We start from the raw sequence: 27014 nt of genomic DNA, 5'->3' as shown, positions 1-27014 counted from the left end.
CAGATAGGCATTATCTTTGAAAGAGGAGGTATATGGACTGGGAGATACACAGGGAAACCTCTGAAGAGACATAAACATTCTATGTCTTGGTCTGGGTTGTGTTAGATGGATATGTGTGTGTGTGTGTGTGTATATATATGTATATTTAAAAATTATGCACATGTTATAAAGTATATCATATAATATATAATAAATATATATTTAAATATATGCATGTAATATATACATATATACGTGTATATAATATAAACATATGTATTATACATCTATAATATATATACTATATATATATATATTGAGCAGTACATTTAATATCAATTTCCTCTGTACTCTTGAATGAGTGGATGTTACACTCCATCTAGAAAGAATAGAAGCAAACAAACAAAAACAGGAATAAGGCCAAAATGCTTGATTGTATTTCTAATTTTCCATTATTAGGAGTTTAGGTTGTACCAAATTTTTCAGTGTAACAGATATTACTTTTCAGAAAGAAAATGGCATCACATTTACAATATTACAAAACAAGAATTGATAATCATCCATAAAATAATAAGAAGAACACTACGGATGAATATAAATGAGAAAAAAATGTCATGGAATTATATGATACCCCAACAGTACAACTAGGAACAAGTTATGAAAAAGAAGATACTCGTATCTCATAAGAGAATAAATATGGTATTGCCTGGAAAAGAACTGTGTATACTCACATAAGTTACCTTTAAATTACTAATAAAAATGACAGTTTCTCAAAAATTAAAAGATTAAATGTAGCGTGTACAAACATTTTCTTTGTAATATATTTCCCTGAATCTATACGTAAAAACTGCAATAAATAATATTATATGTATTTCCAATTTCAACCTTCTATTCATCTATACAATGGGAGGGAGGGGTAGAAAAGGCTACCCAGACTAGATAATCTCTCATTTTCTTCTATCTCTAATGAATTAATTATTCTACTTAATGAGAACTTTCTCCCAACTCTAAACTCCACTTTTATCTACCCCCTAATTCTTTCAAAAAAAAAGTTTTAAATTTCCAAATTCGAATACATAGAGATGAGGAGATAAAATTTCACAAATTTGTTTCCAATTTCAGAGCTAAAAGGAATAAGGTATGTCCTAACTATCATCTCTCATTCTTCTCCCGTTTCTGATGGTGAACCCTTCCTCCTGGGACAGTATCTGAGGGCATCCCTCTTCAACACACTTTTGCTGAGGGAGTTGACGTTTTTCCACAATCGGCTCAGGACAAAATTCAGTCAGGCATTTGAGTATATGACTTAGTCAGTTGGAAGCAAGGCTGACAACGGAGGGCCACTCCACTGTCGCCAAGTCACAGATGGCCAGCACTGAAGGAAAGGTCAGCTGTGTTATGAGGTGAGCGCAGACACATAGGCATCCCAGCACATCCATCCTGTGGTGCGTGTGCACATCTGCTACCAATTCCCCCATTTCCCTTTCCAGGAGGCGTGTGTGTGTGTGTGCGTGTAAGAGCAATCTAAGCAGGTGTGAACTTCCAGCAAGCAGGTCACAGAGGAGAAATGTGGGACAGTTGGGACAAGGTGCAATGGTACAAGTTAAGAGCAGGCTGCTAATAAAAGTGCTCTCCCAAGGCCACTGCTGGAGAAAGAGAGCACATCACGCCTTTCCTCTCTGCCTTTCACAAACAATAAATGTTAACTTTTTAAAAGAGTTTTGGGGGATGAACTTTTCACCCGAATTTACACAGATAGGTGAACCTGCCTCCAATTAGAGCTCAGTTGCCTCCTCCCGAAATTGTGATTTTTGCTTCTTCCTCATGGTCGTTTTCAGGAATGGAATATCGTTAACATTTCATCTCTGATTTGCTCTAGGCCAAGTCTCATTCCCCACACACCACGTGCTTATGTGCTTCTTGCAGTCTGTGTACTCTCACCTCCTCGCCCCCTGTCTTCTCCCCTGTTCACCTTTCATCCCTCCTATCCCCTCAGGTCCCTGTGACTCTTTGCTAATTCAAATGTCACTACCCAGCATCTCAGGCAGACCTCTTCTCACCCTCCTCTGCCCTACCCTCATGGCTCTCATGGCTGTCTCAGGGTTTTGTGCTCAATGGTCAGCTGAAGGTGCACTTTGGGCTTAAAGGCAGGAGGATGCTGTACCACTGTCTCTGGCTCAATTTTGCACACAACCCTGCGTGGGAGTTTATCAGCCTACGTGCTACTGACTGGCACAGGCTTGAGTGTGTATTGGCCTCTAGAATTTCACAGAGACGCACTGCTGTGCTTTAGGACAGAGTTTGAGCATTCCTGAGTTTCAGTTATAAGACCATCTAAACTCATAAAAATATTTCCTGATTCCTAACAGGAACAACATCTGTTTGTAGAAGATCACCTTTTATTAAGTATGAAAGGAAGAAGCAAAGAAACACTGGCACTGAGTAAAGTCATGCCATCCCAGGCTGACCCTGTGCTTTATACTCCATCTTTCAGCACTCACCATGGGTTCTATGCCATTGCCTTTGAAGTTTCAGACACATATGGATCTTGGCCCTTACTTGATTATGAGCATAATACGCATGATTATTATATGAATAATAAGCTTTATTCTTAATGTCAGAAAACACGGGACTGAGCAATGACCTGGCTATGCAACATTCATGTTAACCATGGACATGTCATTTCTAGTCTGTTGACTTCATTTTCCACACCTGAAAAAATGTGAATATTAGAAGGATCCTAGAAATTCATGAGTGTTCCTTTAATGATAATCTTTCTATGAATCAAAGTTGTATGATATAATCATAAGCATCTTTTTCTTTTGAACCTTTTCCCAGAGTTTTATGGTGCTGACACAGGAAACGCCTGCTATTTTGTTAAAGAAATGACAACTTTAAAGCAAGTAATACATTCATAAATCTGCACTGAAGATGTGTTAACCAACAAGAAGTAACCCATTATTCTCAGAGTTCTCAGGGCCTGAAGAAGGCACACAACCAACTGCCCCAGAGCCCCTGTCTGCACACAGAGGCTCTGTCTCCACCCCACAAACAAAGCCCAGAGATGCCGCATCAAAATGGTACCCAGGTACATCCAGCCCTGCCTCTGGCCTCAAGTCCCAGGAAAGTCAGAAAAGAAGAAAATAGAAGTGAAGGGTAAACCGTAAGAAATATCTTTATAGATGTTGTTTGGATTTTTATGAAAATATTCAATATATTTCTTGAATAACTAAATATAGATGAACAAAATAAGAGACTCAAAGGGATCTCCATTCTTCCCTCTTTCACTCCCTCACACCCTCTCTCGCTCTTTCCTTCCTTCTCTCTTTCTTTCTCTCCTAAGGTACATCAACAGAATGCCTCCTTTAGCTCCTCTTCTAGTAAGATCTGATGAGGTTCACTTTACTTGCATATGGGTAAGGTGATGGTAAGATTGGGACCCACAGTCATCACCCCCTAGGAGGGATGATGGGACCTCTGGCTCTCTGCTCTCACTTGTCACCTTCTAACACAGCCACTGCAAGATCTCACCCATCCTATAACCCACTCTCCTCTGTGAAGTGGCCATGAAACTAACCTTCCAACCCACCTTCCAACTTCCCCCCAATGCCACATTTGCAGGGGCTTATAGGACAACACCACTTGGATGACATTTTACCCTTCAAACTCAACATGCCCCAACTAAATCTATCTTCTCCTTCCAACTCTCCATCTATGAGATCTGACTCTATCGTCTTCCTTTAGAAACATCTTTGAACTTTGGTCCTTATTCTTTATCCACATCACTACACCCAGGGTCACATAATGGGGATAGGATCTCAAGGGCCATTTTGTCTCATTCCTTGCTGCCACACATGACAGGTGCTCCAGCAGCTCCAGGAGCAGGGAGGACATGCACCACTGCTGAGAGCTCAAGGTGCCTTGTTTAGCTTGAACCACTATCTGCCTCCATAGTTTTCAAACCTTCTCCCTCCTGGCCCCCTTAGAATAAATCACATCTCTCCTCTACAGGACAGCCCTGAAGAAACTTAAAGCACAACCTGTTATCTCTGAGGGATCTGTTCCTTCCCAGTACCACTCAAGTCTGCATGTGGCATTGTTTACCCCTTCCTCCTCAGGTCAGCCTCCTCTGTCCATGTGAGGGCCCTGATTCAGGTGTGGCCTGTGGGTGCAAAGCCCGAGGAGGCATTCCCCTTCTGGTGCATTCCAGGGCCCCCTGCCCAGAGACCTGAGGGCTGCAGCTATGAAGATGATTTCCTCTGGGAAGCAGACACGTGTGCAAAAAATGCCTTGGCTCTCAATGGCATTCAGTAGCCATTTGGATTACTACTGACTGGGCCCAGGTTTTTCACTTTTATAATTTTAAATCTTTCCGTGGAGGCCAGTAATATTAACTGACAATTCCACAATATAGTTGGGGTTTAATTTTTCAAATAGAAACAAAAAAAATAGTATATGATCCCATAATACTTGTGATGATTAATTTTACATACTAAATTTTATAGGCCAAGGTACCCTGATATTTGGTCAAACACCAGTCTGGGTGTTTCTATGAAGGTACTTTATAGATGAGATTCACATTTAAAGCAGTAGACTTTGAGTAAAGCAGATCACCCTCCATAATGTGGGTGGGCTTCATTCAATCAGTTGAAGGCCTTAAGAGAAAATGACAGAAGAAAGAATTCTGCCAGCAGACAGCCTTTGGACTCAAGTTTCAACATCAACTCTTCCCTGGGTCTCCAGCCTGCCCTGCAGATTTTGGACTTGCCAGCATCTACAATCACATGAGCCAGTTTCTTAAAATAGATCTCTCTCTCTCTCTCTCTATGTATATATATAGAGAGATCTACATATCTGTATATCTATCTATCTATCCATATATCGCTGCTGTTTCTCTGGAGCATCGTGATTAATACACTACCCTTAAGAGATTTTTTGAATTACACTCAAGAAGTATATGCTCATTTTTTTCCATTTATAATTTAGTGCATTATAAAATAACCTTCTCTTTTGGTTAATTGTATACGGTTGTCCTCAACTCCTAGCACTTTCTCCCCTCACCCTTTTTGCTCTCTTTAATCATATGAAAGACTTGAAGTTCAGATGGGAACACTATAAGGGGCTTACTACATATGCTTAATAGTCTTCTACCCTCCTAGCCTTCTTCATACTTATGACAGATGTATATATCTCACACAATTTAAAGGGAAATATACAGTCGTGATGCTTTTCCAGAAAAACACAATCTGTATACATGAGAAGCCTCATATTGAGGAAGGATGGGAGAGTGTAAAATCAAATAAAACTATCTGGATTAAAAATTCTTCTTGGCACATATTTCAAAGAAATCTAAGGGTTTATTCCTTTTGCTCTATGGAGTACATTAATTCCTTTAACTAACAAGGATTAGCTGAGTGCCCCTGCATGGAAATCTCTGCACTGTAGGTCTTGTTAGGGTTAACGGCATGTATGGACCCAGGAACCGTGTGGTTGGCTTAAAGTCTGTGGGGGGTGCATAAACAGCCAGGCTGCAGGGGGACTGGGAACAGGAACAAAGGCCAGCGTCAGAAAGCAGCAGAGAGCTGTAGAGAGCAGTGTATGGTGTGAGACATCTCATATGGGTGCTGTATAGAGGGATGGAGATGGAGTGGAAAAGCTCATTCCAGAAGGAACTGCCAACATGTACACGGGCCCAAAGCCCAGGGTGTGTGGAAAGCACAGGGAGCAGTAATAGTCGTCTGGCTGCAGGGTAAAAGTCACTCTGGGAGAAGCAGTAAAACATCAGGTGGGACTGACTGAGACCAGGCATGGCCTGGTGATGCACCACTCTTAGGCATTTGGCCACAGAACCATCCTCATGGATTATATAAGTTCCAATCACACATTCTTCTGCAATTGCACATAGGAGTTCCAATTTCAATCGATACCTGGTAAGAAGTATTTGAAGCAGCCTCTCTCAATTCCCCAACAAAATGCCCATACAAAAATTGCGAATGATAGAAACTCATGTGATTCAAGAAAAGGAGATAGTCAACTGACATCCAAAACCTGTAAGAAATTTCCCTAAAATAAGTTTATGCGATGAGATCCATCAGCACATTTGTCAGCCTGTTCTCTTTTACATCCAGAAACAAAGCAAACCTTTTTCCAGTATGAGGAAAGATGGTGTTCCGGAACCTTCTCTCACTGTCTATTATCTACTCAGAAACTTAAGAAGAGCTGTACCCACAAGAAAACCAAATCATAAACCTATTATTGAATTTTGAGTCACTCAGAGGGCTGTTTCCCACCCTCTACCACACGACTCATCTTGACCTTGTTCTCTATGTTTACATTTAGAATTCCCAAAACTACCAGGGGCTGAAGGATGGGATTCAAGACAGGTCACATTACACACTGGGAAATACAGCCTCTACTATTTTCCTGTTCTCCACCAAGGGCTGTAATGCATCACCCTCTTCCCTCCTCTTGCACCCGAACTCCCTCACCTCTCCCATTTCCTACTTAATACGTAAAAGAGTCTCTTTCCTTTGCTTAAAACTGCCCACTGTCTCCCATTGTATTATTATTAATATTTAAAATCCTTACTGTTACTTCCAAAGTCCCATATTAGCAGAGTCTTTTTTCCTTTCCTGTTCCTTTTGGAAAATTCTTCCAGATCTTTTCAAGGTTAGCTCTTCCTCTTTCTTCAACTCTTAGCTTAAAGTCCACCTCCTTAGGAGCTCCCTGACTGCAGTCTCTAAAGTAACCATCACACCACCTACCATAATTATAATTGTCTGCTTAGACGTCTCATCATTTGGTATTTTTCTGATTGATGGATTGATTACAGTAGTTCCCATACACATTTTGCTTCTGCTTCTATCCACAGAACTTTCCTGGGGTGGATATAGAGAAGGAGAGTACAGATTCACTCATCAAAAAGACATTTATGGAACACAGAGTGTGTTCACAGTGTCATTTTAAGAGTTTGCAGACACTGTGGTGCCCACATAGGCAAGTTCTCTGGTCACACGCCCTGTATTCCAGGACGGCGTAGATGAAGAAAGGGCATTGAATGAAGTTCAACAGTCATTCATGACATCCCTGCCAGCAAAGTCCAATGGAAAGGAAATTCCTCATTTTGATAGAGTGGCTACAAAACTCTATAGAAAACATCATACTTCTGGCAAATCATAAAGTTTTCTTTCTGAGGTTGAGCATAAGACAAAGTTGGAAGAAGAGGTTCTCGTGGGGCACTGTAAAATCTCTCTTGGTCTGATTTAGGTTAAAGAGAATGTTCCCCTTGTGAAAATTCCTCAAAATATGCACTTAGGATTTGCGCACATTTCCATTTGAATGCTATACCTCAATAAAATATTGGCTTAAAAAATAATGGAAGCAATCTGGATGTCCATCAACAGGGGAATGGATAAATGAAGATACATACACACTGTAATAATTGATTCAATATTTTAAAAAGAATAAGGGAGCTCTATATGGGCTGAATTAGAAAAAGCCTCCAATATGTATTAGTGCATGAAAAAGGTGAGTCACAAAACAATATGTACCACGTGAACCCATTTAGGATATGTGCAAATATCAAAATTAAAAAAAAAAATGATTTAGAAAGGAAGTAGGCTGTAGTAGGCCAAAAGAAAATTTTACTTTTTACTCTTCTTATAGTATTCAGTTTGTTTATAGCAAAATTATATTCATGTTTTACTTGTGTAAAGTAAATACCAACGTTTTCCAAATAGGTGCAGAAGCGCACCCACGCTGGTTTCACAGAACTGCACAGGGCGGCGTGCTCGGGGCCACAGAGCCTTGCCTTTGCTGGAGTGGTCCTGCAGTTGTTGGGGGGCAGAAACCAGGGGCATCAGGGCTCCACCTCCAGTGCCATCTTCTAGTAGCTGGGTGACTTTGGCAAGTGGCTTGGGCACTCTAATTTGGTGTCCTGCTGTAGGAACAAGGAAGTGGAAGGCAATGCTATTAACAGCTCAATTCTGTCGTGTAGAAGCAGGATTTACCCACATTTCACTACCACTCTCCCTCTCTTATGTGAGACAGTGCAAATGTATGTGGGAGAATCATTGTTCATCTCAATTGACTTTCAGTCAACTTTCATTCCGTCCTAAAGCCAGAGAGACCTATGATATTGAGGGTCATGGCTTTAAGAGGTGCTTACTGCTAACTCTGGGTGGGATGGGGAGCTAGTCCCTGCACATCATTTCTGGGGGCAGGGTAGCCCCAGATCTTCATTTCCCTGACAGCATTTCAAGACACAGTTGTTATTTGTCCTTTGGTGCCTTGAATGAGGAGACAAAGTCTGAGACCATTACTTTAACAGGGAGGTACTACAAACAAACAGCAAGGAACAAATCCAAGTTTAAAAATAAACAGTCTGCACAGACAGCTCTTCAGGGCTACCTCTCGGTGAGTGAGCGGAATGACAGATCACCCAGCTGCCTACAGCCAGCAGAATGCCTACCCGTCAGCCTCACTAATTGTTCAGACGGAGATGGAACACATTTCCCCCCAGAATGGACCTGCTTAGCCAACATTAGAGCTTACTTTGTAATCTAGCTTATATTTATCTAATCTTTTCCTCCCCCATCTCTTGGCAGACAGTTCCAACCCTGCGCTCCCAGCCAGCACCCAGACTGTGTTAGCATCTGCTCTCTTCCCAACACTGCGTGGGGCTGCGTGTGCCACATCAGCATGACTGCCTGCATATCCTTAGCTACGGTGGAGATAAATGTCATCCTGGGCAGGAGAAGCCCCTGCAGGAGTCAGTGGGGGCCATAAAGGAGCAGATTCCTCCCCCACAAGCCACATACTGCTTCCTTCAGCCCAAGCCTCTGGTAAGTGGTCAAAAGAGATCACTACCTCTCCTTTGGATGGGTCCTCGTTAATCCTTCATTGGATATTTAATTGGCACCGGCTTGGGGGCGCTGTGTGTTTATAAAATGATATACAACTCCAGACATTCATTAGCACTGTCAGTGCCTTTGGAATGATAAATAGCGAGAAGGCTCGGTCAAAATGCTTCTGGAGCTAATCCCAAATTAACTTTTCTATACCCTGCCAAGAAGAAATATGAGGGCAATGAAGGTTTTATGATAGCCCATAATCCCCCGATTAAATAAGCAACTGAAAAAAATGGACAGTGCATTACGTTTTAATTGAAATGTAGGAACAAAAATAAACAGCAGAGTCTCAGAGCCCTTCTGGTGACAAGGCCTAATGCACCTACACTTAAACAGTAACCCCAGCACCACTTATGACATGCTGCGTGCATCACTGGAGCACACTCAGCCTTGCCCGGGGCTGGCATCCATGGGTTTAGTTTTTGATGAGTATAAATGGACTGTCTGCAGGACTCTGTTTTCACAAGTCTCTTCACTCCAGCAGTTACCCAAATTAGACCATTGGAATTCTATGGGTAATTGAGTTAAGGCTTAACCTTACCTACAAGAAAATAACTCAATTCCACTAGGAGAACCGCCCCACAGTCTGGAGAATATATGAAAGGGAATGGAGTGCCTTTAGTTGAATTGCCAAGGAGGAGGGGAAAGAAAGGTAGGGAAGGCTGTTGTTAGCACTCTGGAGAGTTATGTAAACTAGAGATTAACTTCCCCTCCAGACCACCCAGCTTTATCTCTTTAGAAAAACATTAGCACATTTGAAATGCCTGCAGTAGCCTGGAGGCCACTCTGGAGTCAGCAAGAAGAGGCGCCTTTAGTCATGTTCCATTCACAGAAGGGTGTACCAGGAGACTTGGGACACATCAAAGCAACTGCCAAAAAGATTCACATAAATATTTTAAAATTGCATCCTAAGGGCCAATGGTTCTTTTCCTTTTTCTTCTTTTTAAATTAAATTCAAATAACCCATTTTGGTTACTGACAACTCGAGTCTTTAAGAACTTTGGAATTGATTTCCCTGCCTGTGGAATGTCTGTTGCCCTTTGCTTTCTCTTTCAATAGTTGAGATTTTAAAAACATGTTTTCTTTGAAAAAGAAAAGTCTAGGTGGTAGGCTTCCTTTTAACAACCAGGGCAGTGATGTGAGAGGGCCACAGTAGCCAGCCTTTGCCCCATCAGAGGCACAGGTAAGCACGGTGGGCCCTACCCATGAAGTCACAGACGCTCCCGTGTATACACCATGTATACCTCAATGCTACCATTGGTGTCAAGGTCACTGCCTGTATCTGGATGCGTGGGTGGGTCAGCTACACAGATAGTTTCACCTGCCCGCAGACCTGCAGATCCTCTGTCTGGAGGAGTCTAGGCCTGGAGACGTGTCTGTAGGCCTTCCTGTGCTAGAGGTTGGAGGATCTGGATGCTTTTCCACCCCAGACAATCTGCTTAACCAGAGGAACAGCGCAGCCGTCCTTCTAAGGCAGCCCCAAATTCCCCTGGTCCCATTGTGGCTCTCTATGCTGTATAGACTCTGGGACATTTACCATTCTGGACCCACTTTTTGGTGTCACTTCACATATTCAAAACTGGATCTCTTCCATGGCACTTAGCATGTTTTTGTAAGATGATAAACTTTGTTTTTTTCTCCTTTAGCCATATTTTTGCACACGTTTACAGCAGATGATTTGTTACCCGCTTGTCTCTAGCCTGCTGGCCCAGACTGTCTGTCCTGAGCAGAGGAAGACTGACGCTAACAGCAGCACCAGAAAAATGTCTGCCCAGGGATTCCCACATCTCACAGAGGAGAGTGAAAGGGCTTCAGGAACCCAGCCACTCTGCAGTTAGAGCTTCCTGAGGCAACAGACCCTAGAGATGCCTGCACAGCGTCTGGCCCTCCGCCTTGACAGCAGCCTTGTAAGAGCCATCTTTTGTGGATAGCATGTTCTGCTCACTGCTCCATCTGAGCATCTTGGGGCAGGTCTCCACACGTGCTCCTCACCCCCAGAGCCCTGTTCTGAGGAGGGCCCCGGGAGCTGTGCCCCTCTTCCGGCAGGAAACACAAAGCAGTGGGCAGTTTCAGTCCTGTGTGCCCATGCCTTAAAGGGCAGGGAGTGGGAACTGTATGGGCTGGGCCTCAAAGGCCTGGGTAAGAGTGAAAGATGGGTGAGGAGAAAGGATGCTGGTGAGGTGAGGCGAGGAGAAGCAGTAGTGCTCCCCAGTACCAGTCAGTCCACTCGGAGTTCACTGGAATGAGCCATTGCTATGGAACTAATTCTAGGATGCATGGGCAGAAGTGGGGGTGGGGTGTTGAGAGACAGGGAAACTATGTGTAAAATAGTCACCCCACTCCCCCAGGCTCACCATACCAAGAGGCTTGACCATGAATCTAAAGAGCTGGGGGGGGGGGGGGGTCAGACCCATGGCCTAGTGGTTAAGGTTGGCATGCTCTACTTTGGCAGCCTGAGTTTGGTTCCTGAGTGCAGACCTATACCATTCATTGGTGGCCATGATGTGGTGGTGACCCACATACAAAGTAGAGGAAGGTTGGCACAGATGTTGGCTCAGGGACAAATCCTCCTCAGCAAAGAAAAAAACAGAAAGAAAAAGAATGCAGTGGGACAGCTCTTCAGGGCTGCCTCAGCCCAGCCTGACAGTCCTGGGAAGGGAGCAGCCCACACCAACAGCGCAGCTGGTGACCATGGTGATGGTCACTGTGTTTCCATCCCCTGGAAATGACCCAGCTCTCCATGCTCCCTCCTGACCCTGGTTACTCAAAGAGCTGACCATGTGTGGGCTGGGGGCATTGCACACTTGAGAAAGACAAGTTTAACTTAAGTGCATTCGGAATTCTCCTGTCAAAATATCTATAAGTAAATTATTTTAGGTTTAGCATTTATTAGGTTGAGAATCATCTAGAGAAATACAAGTTTCTTTGCAAATCCACAGTGGGGTGGGGAAGGGGATTAATATCTTTACCATCTTAGCTCAGCCCAGTCTGAGTAGTGAATATCTTGGGGGGGGGGGGGGCTGGATCATATGAACTAGGCTGGGGCAGGGGACCGAGCTGCCCTGAGTGCCCTGTACGATTCAGGCCAGCCCTGAATTTTCAAACTAGCTGTGACATCCTGGGCAGTTGCTCAACTTCTGGAGACTCCAGCTTGGATACTGATACTTTCCTGGAAATTTTGTGATGACAGCTGAGAAAATGTATCTGTTTAGGGTTTGATGCGCCGTAAACAACAAAACACAGAGGACAGTAAGGAGAAGATTGGGAAAGGAACCTGGAGAAAGCGGTGATCATGGTGTCTACAGGGGCATGTGGTGGGGCTTCCATCAGTGCCCCCCTAAACAGTGGTTCCCAAACTTTAGTGTGTGTTTAAATCACCCGGGGGGCTTGGTAAAGGGCACGTGACTGGGTCCCATCTCCAGAGATTCTGATTCAGTGAGTCTGGGTGGCACCTGAGAATGTGAACTTCCAACAAGTTCTCAGGAGATGCTGATGCTGCTGGCCTGGGGAACACACTTTAAGAACCTAAAGCACTTGCATGCCTGCCTGCTGGCCTGGGGAAAGAAATGAGGTGGTACCTGGGCTTGGAGGGGGAGAGGGGCCCCTTGGCCCTCAGAGGAGCTGGATTCAGGACTAAGGGCTGGTTCTAATCAGGAGCTATAACCATTACATCCACCCCTTGCCCAGATCTCCCGGATCTGCTGTGGACCAGCCTGGCAGCATGGTCTCAGCAGTCCTTCCATCTGCTGCTCCTATTCCCCACCAAGCTGACCCAATCCTTCTCCTCTCAACTCCTACTCCCTTACCCCCAACCCCAGTGATCTAACCTCCTCCTTGCCTGGGAAAATGTAGCCTTTCATTAACTCTCCCGAAAAACAACTACACGTCTACATACAGAGACATTGTATAGGAATATTCCCCCACTACATTGTTTGTAAAATCAAATAGGTGGAAATATCCTATGCATCCATCAACAGGGGAATGGTTGAATGGACTCTGGTACACACCTACTTCAGAATATCATGCAGCCGTTAAATGAGGAGGTGGCTGTACACGTGCTAACGTGAATTACTCCCAGTACATGTCGTTAAGAGAAATACCAGTTACAGAGCAATGGGCACAGTGTGATCTCATGAAGAAAAATGAAATTTGAGAAGAAAAACACAGGAAAAGTGTCTATTTCTATAGCCTGTGTTTATTTATAGATAAAAATAAGAGACACGTAGCAAATTAAAAACATTAGTTGTCTCTGGGCAGAAGACTAGGATGGTGATGTGGCCAAGAGGAACTTTTATTTCATCTATACTGTTTGGCGTTTTCAAGGACAAAGTCATGTACAACTTGAATGAGTAAAAAAGTATAGAAAAAAGAAAGGAAGCTGAGTGAGTGACAAAGACTCTTGCAACATTCTGTCCCTAAGCCCTGCATCCATTTCATTTCCTTTCCTTCCATCTCAAAAGAAGATTTCCCTTCTTTCCAAGCTCCAAATGAGCCCTGAAACTGAACCCCAACATCTCCTTGACATTGTCTCCTTCGACTTCTGCAACCCCTTCCTCCTCCACATGGAGCTGCTCCTGCTGAGAACGGCAAGGTTGGGTTTCCAGAGGCCTGCTCAGCTCTCCCAGTGTAGACCATCTCAGTCGAATCCTTCTCTTCTTGAGGCTCTCCATATCATAGAGATGCATGTTTTATAAGAATTGCTTTTTCCAAAAAGTTTTCTATGGACTTTATATAATTCTTTCATGGGAATTACATGGAAATTAGGAGTTAATTTTGGGAAAAACAGTCATTATTGCAAGATTCAGAGATCTTTGAAGATTCTGCATTTATCAAAACTCTCTTTTACGTCTTTGGAGAAGTATGTTCATCACTTAGATCCTATACGTACGTCATCAGACTTATCACCAGAGATTATGAGTTTTTTGGGTTTTTCTTTTTTTTTTTTTGGTGAGGAAGATTGTCTCTGAGCTAACATCTGTTGCCAATCTTCCTCTTTTTGCTTGAGGAGGAGTGTCACTGAGCTAACATCTATGCCAGTCTTCCTCTCTTTTGTATGTGGGATTCCATCACAGCATGGCTTGATGAGTGGTGTGTAGGTCTGCACCCAGGATCTGAACCTCGAACTCTGGGCCACTGAAGCAGAGTGAGTGAACTATGCCAACCAGCTGGCCCCAGAGATTTTGAGGTATTTGATACAGCAAATGACATTTCCAGTTCCACTGTATTTCCTAATTAGACACTCTGTACTTGTATGTGGAAAGGCTATCATTTTAAACACTTTGGGACAATTTATTAAACTATTATTCTCAGAGATTTGGCAATCCAAAGTTTAGTTCCATGCCATCTTCAAACAATGAACGTGAGTGCTCTTTTCCAAAATTATCTTATTTATAATTCATATCTTAATTGATTTCCAAGACAATATAAAATCATAATTGTGGTAAGTTTCTATCTTTTTATCTTTCCCAATTTTTGTTTTTAGAACTCTATAATAATTCACTTATAAAAAGTATAATGTTTACCAGAATGCATGGCCAAAAGATTACTTCTATCTTATCTTTCTAGGATTATTTTTAGAATGAAAATATGGATATTGACTTTTATCAAATTACTTTAGCATCTTTTTGGCTGTGTTTATATTCTGTTTTTTATGTCTTAATATTAACCTTTTGTCCTTGGGATATGCTTGGTCCTGGTGAATGATAAAATTAATGTACTGTAGGATTCAAGTTGTTATTTTATTTTTTTGTTAAGATTTTTTGCATCTATAGCAGACGCTTGAAAATCATGTAATATGTCCAGAGACTATCCTAAATCCCCAGATTTTCTCAACAAAACACAGCAAGAAGGCATTGGTGTGCCTTGATCACCTGGTATTTCTCAATAATGTTAGGATAACTTCTTGGGTTTCTTAGGGATCATATGTGCATCTCACAGCATTTGTTTCCTGGGAGCACATCCTCATAATATAGGCATGCTTGCTGCCCTTGTCTGGGCTCCCTGAAAGTAGGCCCTGAGTTGAGGATTTGGCTACAAGTAAGGTATTTGAGATATGACTCCAGGAAGCATGAGCAGGAGTAAAGAGGGAGAAGTGGAAAGAGGAAAAATTGAGAAGGGCCAATTAAGGGGCAGGTTATAGGTGTGGACAGCCAGGACTTAATCCAGCTGGAAACCATCTGAGAAACAAGAATGTACCCCAGCAAGAAGTGTCCTGCAGAGATGGGGAAGCAGGTAGGGCGCTCAGGGCCTGAGGGCTACCCTGGGGTGAGGCACTCCCGGCTGTTTTCGTCTGTTTGCACTCCCTGCAGGTGGAGTGAGCAGCCAGGACCCAGGCGCCAGAGAGGCCCCTGGGATGGGAGCTGCGCCCTGAGATGGGAGCTGCCACAGCAGCTCAGCACAGAAGATGCAGAGCAGCATCAAGGCATCTGCTACAGCCAACGTTCCCACAGTGGCTTTTTCAAAGCCTAATTCCCCCATTTTATGAGAGATCTTTGCACCAGAGACAGTATTTATTAAACATTCCCCAACTACTTTCTGCCAAATTATCTACTGGCTATGGTGAAGCTGTTCAGGTCAATGACACAAACGCATAGAAAATTTAAAGGAGAAAGTAACCAGTTCCTCGAGTGCTTTCATTCCTGATACCCTGCAGCTCCGCATGCAACCACAGGTCCCTTTAAAATAGTTCCTGTTTCCCCCAGAGGCCCGAGTGACTGTCTAGTCTTTGTCCCCAAAGAGCACATCTGGAGCCAGCTGTCCCTATGTGCTACGGTCCTGATGCTGCCCATCCCAGACCCTCAACTGGTGCTGAGCCTCAGCTGACTAGGAGACGCACCCTCCCCTCTGCCCACCTCTGAACCCACCCACTCCCTGAGCCTCACCTCTTGGGTAAGATGAGAGATGGAATAATATCCAGAAAGAGAGCAAAGCTTTGATGACCTGCATAACTTGGCAGTGAAACTAGCTGCAGATTTGATAGTTGAGAGTTTTGTCCTACCAGGATGTCTCCAGAGCTTCAGGGATACATTCTCCCTGCCCTGGGAGCTCTCTGGAGCTCTGGGAACTTAAAAGATCCTGTGCAAGCATCAACTCTGAGTGTGGAAGAGCCCTGCACTGGGTACCCCGTGTAATACATGATCATCACAGAATCCCAAGCTGTGGCCTTTTGTGTGTGAGGCAGGAGAAAAGGCGCACAGGCTCCAGATTGTCCCTGTCTGGGTCCCATTTGTGTAGAGCACTGTTTGATGCAAAGGAACATCAGTAAATGAGCCGCTGGAGCACCAACAAAACAGCCCATCCAGATATCGGACTCTCTCACCTCTGGGCCTTTGGTTAAGCACCAACCTCTCAGCAAAGCCTTCATCGACCACGCGTCCTAAAATAGCAAACACTACTTCACACACTCCCTCTCCTCTTTCTCTGCTATATATATTTTTTTCTGTAGCATTAATCACCATCTTCCGCCCTACATATTTTACTCACCTGTGGTCCCTCTGCCTTCTCTAGAACGCAAGCTCCACCTGGTTGGAGGTTCGGTTAGTTTGGGTCATTATTGAAGAGTCAGCGCCTAAGGCAGGGCCTGGAACATATAGCCCTCAGTGATTTTTGTAGGATAAAGAAAAGAGTAAATCAATGCACGAGTAAAAGAAGCATTCAGCAACGCCCTAGACTGTGACTGCATTTTTCTCAGCCGATGCTCAGAGATGTAGATATTGAAAATGCCAGAAAACTTTTGCGAGGCAAAGATAGCAAGTTGTATATAAGTTAGAATAGGTTTAGGACCAATTAAATAATTACAGAATGTTAGACTATTCCCTTGACCCAAGACAAAGGTGAGCAAAGATGAGCTAAGTCATAGTCCCTGCCTCCCCCACAAGCACCCCTTGCAAAGAAGCATAGCCCTGGGGCCAGCCTGGCGGTGCAGTGGTTAAGTACCTACGTTCAGCTTCAGCAGCCCGGGGTTTGCCAGTTCGGAGCCTGGGGGCAGACATGGCACCACTTCGCATGCCATGCTGTGGTAGGCGTCCCACATATAGATAGTAGAGGAAGAAGGGCATGGATGTTAGCTCAGGGCCAGGCTTCCTCAGCAAAAAGTGGAGGATTGGTGGCAGTTGTTAGCTCAGGCCTAATCTTCCTCAAAAAAAAAGCATAGCCCTGGTGGACTGATCTCTGGGAAACCCATGCCTCTGGCAGGGTGGCTAAATGCTCATCACAGAAACCTCACGTGAGAGACCAAGAGGGAGCCCTCCTGCCCCAGGACACAGCAAGGCAGTTCTAACTGACACTGGGCAGCCGAAGCGCAGGATGGTCAGCATGAGGAGCCTGCTCAAGGAGATTCTGGCAGGGCCACCCAGGATGTATGGGACCGGGGGCAAGGACTTTTTGCAGGGTCCCTGTCATATAAACAAAGGTGCTCAGAGAAGGCTAGGTTTTCCCAACATTTTCCACAACTCCTTTTCTGAAAACATCACCTCAGAATCTACTTGACAGCCCCACACTCACAGCAGCTGCCCCGTTCACTAGAATGTCGGGGGCTTCTGTGGGGTCCTCAGCTGCCGACTTCTCATAAGCTGCCTGAACTCAGGCGTGCTCAGCGCGGCTGCGGGGCCGCAGATTCCTCCAGTTATCCCTCAAAAACAATGCGCGGGAACCTAAATCAAATTAGCAAATGGACAATAATTATCTGAATGAAATCAACTTCAAAATTGAATTTGCTAAACAGGGTAAGTGCAGGAACAATCCATATTCATGTTCAAAACCGACAAGATGCCTGCAGATCTCCAACAGGCACTCACAAAAAAGTAGGCAGACATGCTTTCCCCATGTTTTTTTTTTTTTTTTTTTTATCATTCCGTTGCTTAAAAAGAAATATGTTTCCATCTGCTTTAAAGTGAAGTTTAGGAAGACAGTTCCAGAATTTAATGTTTAGGCCAAACCTCACAGTTTCTTAATAGTCTTGCCATTTCTTGCTAAGAATGACTAACATTTGCAGAGCTCTCTCATTTAGGAAAGCATCCTGTTTCACATTAATTTTCTTCTTTCACAATCTTGGGAGGAGCTAGGGCAGGGACTCATATTATTATTAGCTGAAATAGCATCCCTTTTTAAAAAAGAAGTCTAGATCTCTGAGCGGTTAAGTGACTGGCCTGGGTCACCCAGCACAAACCCTCATTCCACTGCCTCAAAGTGGTCCGGTGCATAGGCCCCACCCGAGTCCCAGCACCTGGGTTTGGCCCCTTTTGCCTCCTCAAACTGTCCCTGGATCCCTTGGTGGTTCTCTGTGTGCTTGTAACCACACCATCTTGCATTTTTGTCTTTGCTCATAGGTCTGAAACTAGGGCAGGGCCCACACTTTATGCAGACCAGAAAGAATGGGGAGACCATGAAGCTGTGGGAACCACCTCCCTGTGCAGCCACTGAGGGAGGGTGTGGACCACAGATGCTGCTGACCCCAGGGCTCCAGGGAAAACTACAATGCTTCAATCCATATTTTTTCCTCTGGAAAAAAAAGTATTAATAAATGAGAATTTCTGAAGTTCTCCAAATCATGGAAGCAAAGTTCAAGATGCCCAGCCACTTGTCTTCCTGTAGCACAGACATGGGTGGACACTCACAGCCTGAGAAACAGTAACAGAACGCCCCTCAGTCCTTGCCTAGTTAGTTGAGGCAGACATCTTTCTCCCTCCAGGAGTCGAGTGAGTCACTCAGTGTTTCTAGAAGGTTCCATGCTGACAATTAATGCCGCAGTTACCATGCTCACTGTGTACAGCCATCCGAACAAATGGCTTCTGGGATGCAAAGCTTCCTCACCGTGTACCCAATATTTGAGCAGACTTTAAATTTCTCTCACCTCTTCTTTCAGTCACTCACACACTCACTTGCTGTGCCCTGACTCTGGGCCATGCTTCACACCAGTTACCAGGAATAAGAGGGGGTCTGAGTTGGAATCAGGGAGCTCAGAGGCTGTTGTAACTATCTGATTAATACAAGGTTATTAGTGTGAATTGTGAAGCGTGATGAGATAAAATTAACAAAGAAGTCCTGTTTGCATGCCAGCAAGGGAAGATCTCATTTCACTGGGATGTTAGAGAAGTGTTTACATGGACGTGGCATTGGGTGCGGTGATTAAGAATGAAGAGGATGGATTAACTGGACAGAGTAAAAAGGCATGTCCAATTCAGGCAGAGGGACCCCAGCACAAGGACATGAGGCCTGACAGAACACGGCAAGTGTTGAGCCTGGCCGTGAACCTGGATGTGGAGAGGAAAGGATGATAAGAGGGGTGACGGGGAATTGGTGGGACCAGGTAGGGGAAGTCCCAGAGCCTGGCCTTGATCCTGCCAGCAGCATGGGGCCAGGGAGTACTTGGAAAATGAGATTCAAGAGTCAGAGGACCTGAATCATGCCCAGCTGCCTAGCTTTGGCCTGTGTGAGCATGGCTGTCACTGGTCCTCTCTAATGGCCATCTTCATTTGGACCCCACTGCCCAACCACCCCTCGGGGAGATTGTGCAGCCACTGTGAAACAAGGATGGTGACAGGGTGTGTCCATTGTGTGTCAGGAGCTGCTCTTTCTTGGTGGCACCCATCACTGGGCTGAGCACGGCCTGGGGCTTCTTTGCCTGCCTTGAATGTCCTTTAAACCACAGGTTGTCACTGGGCTTTCCATGTCTGTGTTTTCTCCCTGGAGGGTCTTCATGAATGTTTTGTTCAGTTTTTACAGTGCCCACAACATCAAGCACAGGCTCTGTGCATAGTGTAGGATCTAGAAACCTTGTGCCCTGGTAACAAGCCACTTGGGGCTCCTGGGGTCGGCCCCTGTGTGAAGTAGCTAATTCCCCCGCCTTAAGGCCAGTGTCCACACCAGTTCTGAGGACCATGTTTTGGGGCTGCAAACAGAAGTGTATGCTGGGCTTTTGGCTAATGTCTACTCAGAGCGTGGGGAGCAGTACGAAGCAAGCCAAGAGCAAGTGAAGGGGCCCGAACCTCTCGCTCGAGGACCACGGCACCTCCCAGGCCTGTTGACTGGTAGTTCTCCTGCAGGGGAAAGGGCTGGGGGTGGGCTCATCCTCAGCAAGCCAAGAGCCCTCATGGTCAGACTGGCAGAAGGAGGGAAACTTGACGTGAGCACTGGGTGGCAGGCCTATGAGGAGTGACTCCAGTGCAGGCCGGGGTGAGAGAGAAGCATCCACACAAGCAGGAACCGTGCGAGAGCGAGACCCCCAGGGGAACCTCATCGGTGCTTATGCAGGCTCTAGGCATGCCCTACAGATTTTGGGGGAGAGGACCAGCACTGTGGGTGTCACCATCCAGAGATGGCCCTCGGCATCATCACAGAAGTACACACGCCCTGACACTCTCTCAGACCCAGGAAGAGTCCCCAGATCTCCATAGTCCTGGCCTCTGTCCCCAATCCAGACCACGTGAGACAGCCATTGATGGCATTTCCCCATGCCCTGCCAGCCTGTCCTTGTCAGATACAGAGGTACCAGGGGTAGTTGCAAGGTCAGGTTCTGACGTCAGACAGGACAGCCCTAGATCCTCTCTCCCTCCCTGTCTGGCCTCGTGATTTGGGGCAAATCACCTAATCCCAATCTGAGGGTCAGTTTCCTAAGCTGACATCAACTTCATAGGGGAGTTGTGGAGATTAAAGGAGATATGTTTATAAATAATGTCTTCACCTAGGGCCTGGCCCAGCACACAGACCACAGAAGGCAGCTGTTACACCACTATAGTCCTTGTGGCTGCAAGTTGACGTGATCCTTCTATTTCTAACACTAATTTCCAGATGCCATGGGCCAGGCCAATCCTGCCTCCTTCCCCGGTTGTTCTGCACAAGTATGCACCTTGATGGGTGCTACAGTGTCTTCCCCAGATGCCCCTTCAGGGGTGAAGTATCTGCTCCTCAGGTCCCCCAGTGTTGACTGCCATGGCTCACAGCTCCCGAAGCTGCCCTCTGCTAAATGCAATTGCCTGACCCAAGGTCACACTGTTTCCTGGGGGGGCATCTTGCATCTACTACTTGGTTGAAGGAGTAGGAGTACAAAGGCCTAGCCCTCGTTCCTCAATCTGGGACAACTCTCAAGGGCCACACTAGCTCCAGCACTCCCTGTGGGCTCAGCAAGGCCACTGTTGCATCACATTTTATAGCTCTGCCTAGTCTAGCTTCTCTCACTCCCAAGATTACTCCTCCAAACCCTGTTGCACACGCGTCTCCATCTCAGGGTATGTTTCCAGGGGTCCTGGCCTAGGACATGCACCTTTTCACTATAGTTTATCTAGAACCATAAGAAAGAACAGAATTCTTGATCTACAGAAAAGAAAACCAAAGGACAGCATGAGAAGGGGATCTTGTCTGCTCTCCACTATCAAATGGCAAACATCATACTCAAGTTTGCTGTCTCCCCTCCAAGCCTGGGTTTTGGAAGATATGTCTGGCTTCCTTAGGGCCAGTCTATCAAACTGGAGAATTCTATGTGCAAAGCTGCAGACCCGGCATGTCACCCAGAAAGACATCCCGTCTGTCCTTCTTTTCTCTTTGCCCAGTCTCAAACATGATACCTCCAAACTGTCAAAGGAAGGAGAATCATCTGATGCTGTGTTTTCTCCTGAGCCTGGACATCCAAAAAAGATTGGTTCTGCTGGGAAACATCATTGCCCTAGAGTCAGAATGATAAACCCGACTTGACTTTTCCACTGAAAGACGTGCATCTGTGAACTGGGGAGCTGCCTTGAAGAGCTACTGTCCTACTCAACCCCACAGAAACCTAACAATGGCTTCTTTACAGGGCAAAGCTCTTGAAGGCCTCTAACATTCTTTCCCTGAGCACCTATGGCAAGACAGCCTTCACAGATGAGGGCCAGATAGTGCAGCAAAGGTGGGAGCATCAGAAGAGTGTCCAGTGAGGAGTGCTGGGTCCTCTGAGAGCAGTGGAAGGTCCATGGAGTGGATGGGCCAGAGATGAGAGCAGAGGCACACTAAGGCCAGGTGGTGAAAGCAGCAATAAGAATTTGAACTCGATCCCATTTGCCAATGGAGAACATCACAGACTTGTATAAAGAGAAGCTGCATGCTCACATCTCCTGTTTGGAAAGGCCTTCTGAACTACAGTTCTAGAGAAGTGATGAGTTGTGGGGTAAAGGGATGACCTAAGCCATAGATTCACTTAGGAGTCTGCTGAAGCAATTCAAGGGACAAGTAGTGGGGGGCACTGATACTTCCTGCTCATTTAGACAGAGTCACATGTCCAATTCACCATTAAACAGAGCCTGACCTTGAGGATGTTGGAACCCCCGTTCCACTTTGCAGTTGCTCAGCAGAGATGTAGGTCATGTGAAAATTCTACACTTGTTGAACCTCTCAGAGGACAATCTGAAGTGTCTCTTGGTGGAATGACCAAAGTCTCCAAATAGATCATCAGATCTGGATAATATTCTTTTTCCAGGCAGCACGTGGTCTCTTGGAGACCAGAGAGCAACCTTACTTGAGAGGTCATACTTCTGCCAACTTTCCCAGCAGAAGAGACTTGCCATTTTGATGTTTCTTCTCTTCTTTGAATCAGAGCTGTTCCCTTAGTCAGGATTCTTTTGCTTACAAGTGACAGAATCCTAAATCAAATATCTTAATCACAAAGGGAACATATTATCTCCTGTATGTACGAGAGTAGACTTTAGGCATTGCTGCATCTAGGCACTCAAACAATGTTAGCATGGCTATGTCTCTCAGTTTCACTCTTTATGGTTCCAGAATTACCATCAAGGGCTTTAGACATACATCCCTCTGATTTAGCAACAATAGCTATTGAGAACTTCTCTTTTCTAAGAGTTCTCAAAGTGTCATGGTTAAATCTCGTTGCATCAACACAATCATGCATGTATCCCTCAAGAAGTTAGTATGGTCAGTGGGGTGGAGCATATTGATTAGTTACTTCTGCACCTGGGGGACTGGTAGGAGGGAAAGGAAGGGGAGGGGAGGGAGGCAAGAAGCCCATGTGGATAGAGATTAGGAAAGAAAGAATTTGTCAAAGGAAAACCAAGATGCTGTTACCGAAAAAGAAGAGAATGGACTCTAGGTAGATGAAACAAATGGCCACCATATGCCTCTAGGGAATTCCCATTCCCATTCTCTCTCAAAGAATGAGAGAACTTTGAATCTTTGAACCCTTCAAGTCCTCACTTTTTCAACTGAGCCAAAACTTAATCTACTCCTTAGCACTTTGCTTCTAAGTTTTAATGGCTTTTATAAACTTTGGATTTATTTTAGGCAAATATAATGCCTGGGACCATGAACTACTTTGGAGCTGGAACGATGTCTTATTTGCTGCTCCATTCCCACTCTTCAGGATATTGTAGCCTTTCACACAGACATACTTGATTAAATACATTAAATTTGTAGCTTATTTCTGGTAACAATATGCCTCACTTTGGTAGACAGAGATAAACAAAAGCATTCCTCCTGTATCTATACCCACTCTCCTGCCTCAATCCACTAGGTACTATGGGTGGGGAAGATATGCTGGTCAACCATGCTCTCATGAGAAAGTCAGATCTTAACAGCCCCTCACATTTGGGATGACAGAAATATATGGAGAGGCTCTCGACCTGATCCCAAAAGTCATGTCCACGAGTGGTCCCATGGTTTCTGAGCATAAGCATTTCTACTGCCTTTGCAAAGCTCCCGAATGCTTTACCTCCCATGAGAGGACCTTCCTCCTCCCCACTGTGGTGGTGAGTAAGAGCACACAGAGGAGCTTGTGTGTCAACAAGCCCCCCTTCGGGCCACCTTCTATTTATAGTTTTTGCTCCCATGTGAGAGCATCTCCACACACAAGACTCAAAATGACAAAACTATTATTTCCACAGAATTTTAGGGTAACTTGGGAAGAGTAGAACAGATGTTAAATTCCCTCCTGCCAGGGTCCAAGAGCCCAGAGGGGCTGCCTGTGGGCCTTCCCTTCTAGTCAGAACTTCGATCTGTTTGATGGAAGTCCTAGAGGCAGGGACAGCCATGCTTAACCTAAATTCCCTCTTCACTGAGAACCCAAGGAGCTGCATATGTGTGCCTTAGCTTCTTCCAGCAGGAATAGCTGACATAGATGCCCTGGGCCACAGAGTTAGGAAAAGAATCCCCCAATCCCACATGGTAGAGGGTTCAAGGCCTGGGGTTTGACTGGAAAGGATTGGAACCAACCAGCTTTCCTTCCCTCGGCAAATATTTATCTCGTGGCAGTGAACGGTCAGGCACTTTTCAAGTACTAAGGGCACATGAGGCAGCAATGCGGTCCTTGCCTCTCAAACTGAGAGTCACAGGAGTAGGTCCTGTTCCTTCGGTGGCCAGGGCAGAGTACTGTAGGAGCACAGCAAAGAGGGATTTCATCCAGTGTTGGTGGGGAAGAGAGAAAGTTTGGTCAGGAAGCATTCATCAAGAGGGAAGACAAGGATATATAAGTAGTTTGTGTGGGAACCTGTGGAGTTAGAATCACCACCCTGGAAGAGGGGAAACAGTCTGAGGAGTGGGGTCCACAATTGAGCCAGGAGATAATGCCATCTTCCTAATTTCTCTCCTCTCCCTGGGTCCCCAGGAGCTTGCTTTCCTCTTCCCTTGGCCTTCCAAGCAAGACAGAAGAAAAGCTGGGATCCATGCTTCACCTTAGGGCAGGTTCACACTCATCTGTGGCTGGGCTCATTGACTGTCTGGGGTCCTGTGTGTGTCGCAGTGGGGCCACCATTTTTGAAAAAAACCCTTGCTCTGCAATGGAAGTAAACCTGGAATTGGAGTCAGGACAGCTGCCCTGGCTCTGGCCTGCACTAGGCCACCTTGAACAAGTCACGCACCTTCTCCATCCTCATTTCTCTCCTCTGCAGGAGAGGGCCTGAGCATCCTTTCAGTCCCCTCATGCTGTGATCAACACTTTCAATGACAGAGACTGAGGCTTTGTGCCAAATCAAATGTTGCTAATCATCCACAGCCACAGAATTGGAAAGCAGCAGTGTCAGGGATACAGGCTGCACCCCTCCCATCACACGCAAACACTTCTGATTCTGAGGCTATTTTGGACAAAGAGACTTGCTCTGAGCAAAAGAATCTATGACTTTACCTTGCTCAAACCAGCCATAATGTCTCTAACCACACAGCAAACCTCAGCCACTCTGGTTTCCAGCAAGGCCCTCTAATCTTCACAGAGTGTGCCAGATGATCTCTTGATGTCTGGTCCCTATAGACAGCTTTGCCAGTGGTCTTCAAGAATTACAAGACACTCCTGGAGGGCTGGCCAAATGATTTTCCCTGGAGAGCTGAGTTGCTCTGTAAATTTGTGACACTTCCTGCGACCTCATGTGCTAAAGGAAGAAGTCAGTGGAGCACTCAGGTCTGACTCCAAAACCCATATTCTTCCCTACTGACCCAAGGGTAGGTGTCTCTGCCACAGCACCCACATGCTTGGGAAAAGAAAATGTCACTGTACCCAAACCTTTGGGGACTCCCTGCTTTGGTAAAACTACTTTGCTGCGGGGTTCCTGCCTGCTCTGCCTTTACTCCCCTTTCCTTTACTAACCTGTAGATCAAGTCTTAGCAAAGATTAACCAAAATGGATATTCCTTCCATTGTCCAGCTTCTGAATGCATTCATACAGATACACACACACGCAGAAAGAGAGAGAGGGAAGGAGAGAGAAAATACACACACCAAGTACATAGTGCCTTTTAAGCTTACAAAACAAGTTCACATGTGTTATTATATCCAATAGTTATGCCAATTATTAAGGGAACACCATCATTGTTATTTTTATAACTTTCAAAAGAAACTTGTTTTTTTGAACTGAAATAATTGTTGAGTCACAGGAAGTTTCAAAGATAGTACAGAGAGGTCCCCTGTACCTTTTACCAAGCTTCCCCCTGGGTTACATCTTATGTAAACATAGGACAATATCAAAGCCAGGAAATTGACATTAGAATAAAGTGTGCATGCTTATTTCTATGTCAGTTATCACATGTGTAGAATCATGTAACCCCTATGGCAAAAAAGCCAATATCAGAAGGTCATATACTAAATGGTTCCATTTATATAGCATCACTCCCAATTTAAAGATGAAAAACTGATGTTCAGAGAGATGACATGATTTGCTGAAGGTCACACAACTAATGAGTGGCATTTGAACTCAGACTATCACTCCAATTAAGTGTACCAGGGTGCTCTGTGGTTACCTTTAGGGGCAGGAAGTAACTAAGCAGACAGAGATCTCAAAAATGAAAAGAAAATTCTCAAAGAAATTGATTTCCCTGAAGGAAAGAGAAGTGCCATTGCAAGATGACTCTTTCCCTCTTCAGTCTTCACGTGGGAAGGGTCAGTCCCGTAGCAGCCTGTCTTGTGAAGTCCTGGCTGCCCCGAGTGTGCCTGAGTCTCGCCTGAGAGTGGAGGACGGACTGAATTTCGATACCAAGTTCTCCTGAAGGGTGTTGGACAACTGTGGCCTCACAGTGTGGCCACTTGTGCTGCTGTAGTTTCAAGAAGGCCTTGCCCACATCTCAGCTCCAGATTCCAGCTCTGCTGTCCCCACAGAGCTCCCAGAGAGGCTTGTCATCGCACAGTAAGGAATCAGGCATTTCTGGAGCATTTATCCCAAGTGCTGTGCTTTTTACCACAGAGGAATGTGTGCTCAGAGTTCTTGATTGCCTAAGAATCCTGCAAATGAGATTTGACCAAGCCAGTATTCTTGGCACGAGACAATTAAGGGAGGAAATTTCCTGCCATCATTAGCCTGATTCAGGCATTCATCATTTCTGCTTTGATGATTACAAATTTTCCTAATGTTTTTTCTGTTCTAAATCTTATCTTGCTCCAATCTTTCCTTCCCACATCTTTCTAGAACCGTGATTGTATTAACAATAACTGACACATCATGCGCTGCACTGAGCGCTTTAAACCTACGATCTCCTTTATTCCTTGTGAAGATCCTACAAGATAAGATCCTCCCAGTCTCCCCATTTTACAGATAGGAAACACCTTTAGGGAGGTTTCTCTGGATACCCTAGGTCACACTGAGTAAACAGAAAGACTAGTATCGCATGCAGACCCAAGTGATCCCAGACTACTGTCTCTCACTTCCCAAACACAAATCTAACCTTATTA

This window comes from Equus quagga, chromosome 2 (assembly GCF_021613505.1).
Source record: "Equus quagga isolate Etosha38 chromosome 2, UCLA_HA_Equagga_1.0, whole genome shotgun sequence".
NCBI classification, from domain to species: Eukaryota; Metazoa; Chordata; class Mammalia; order Perissodactyla; family Equidae; genus Equus; species Equus quagga.
This window is presented reverse-complemented; position numbering follows the sequence as displayed.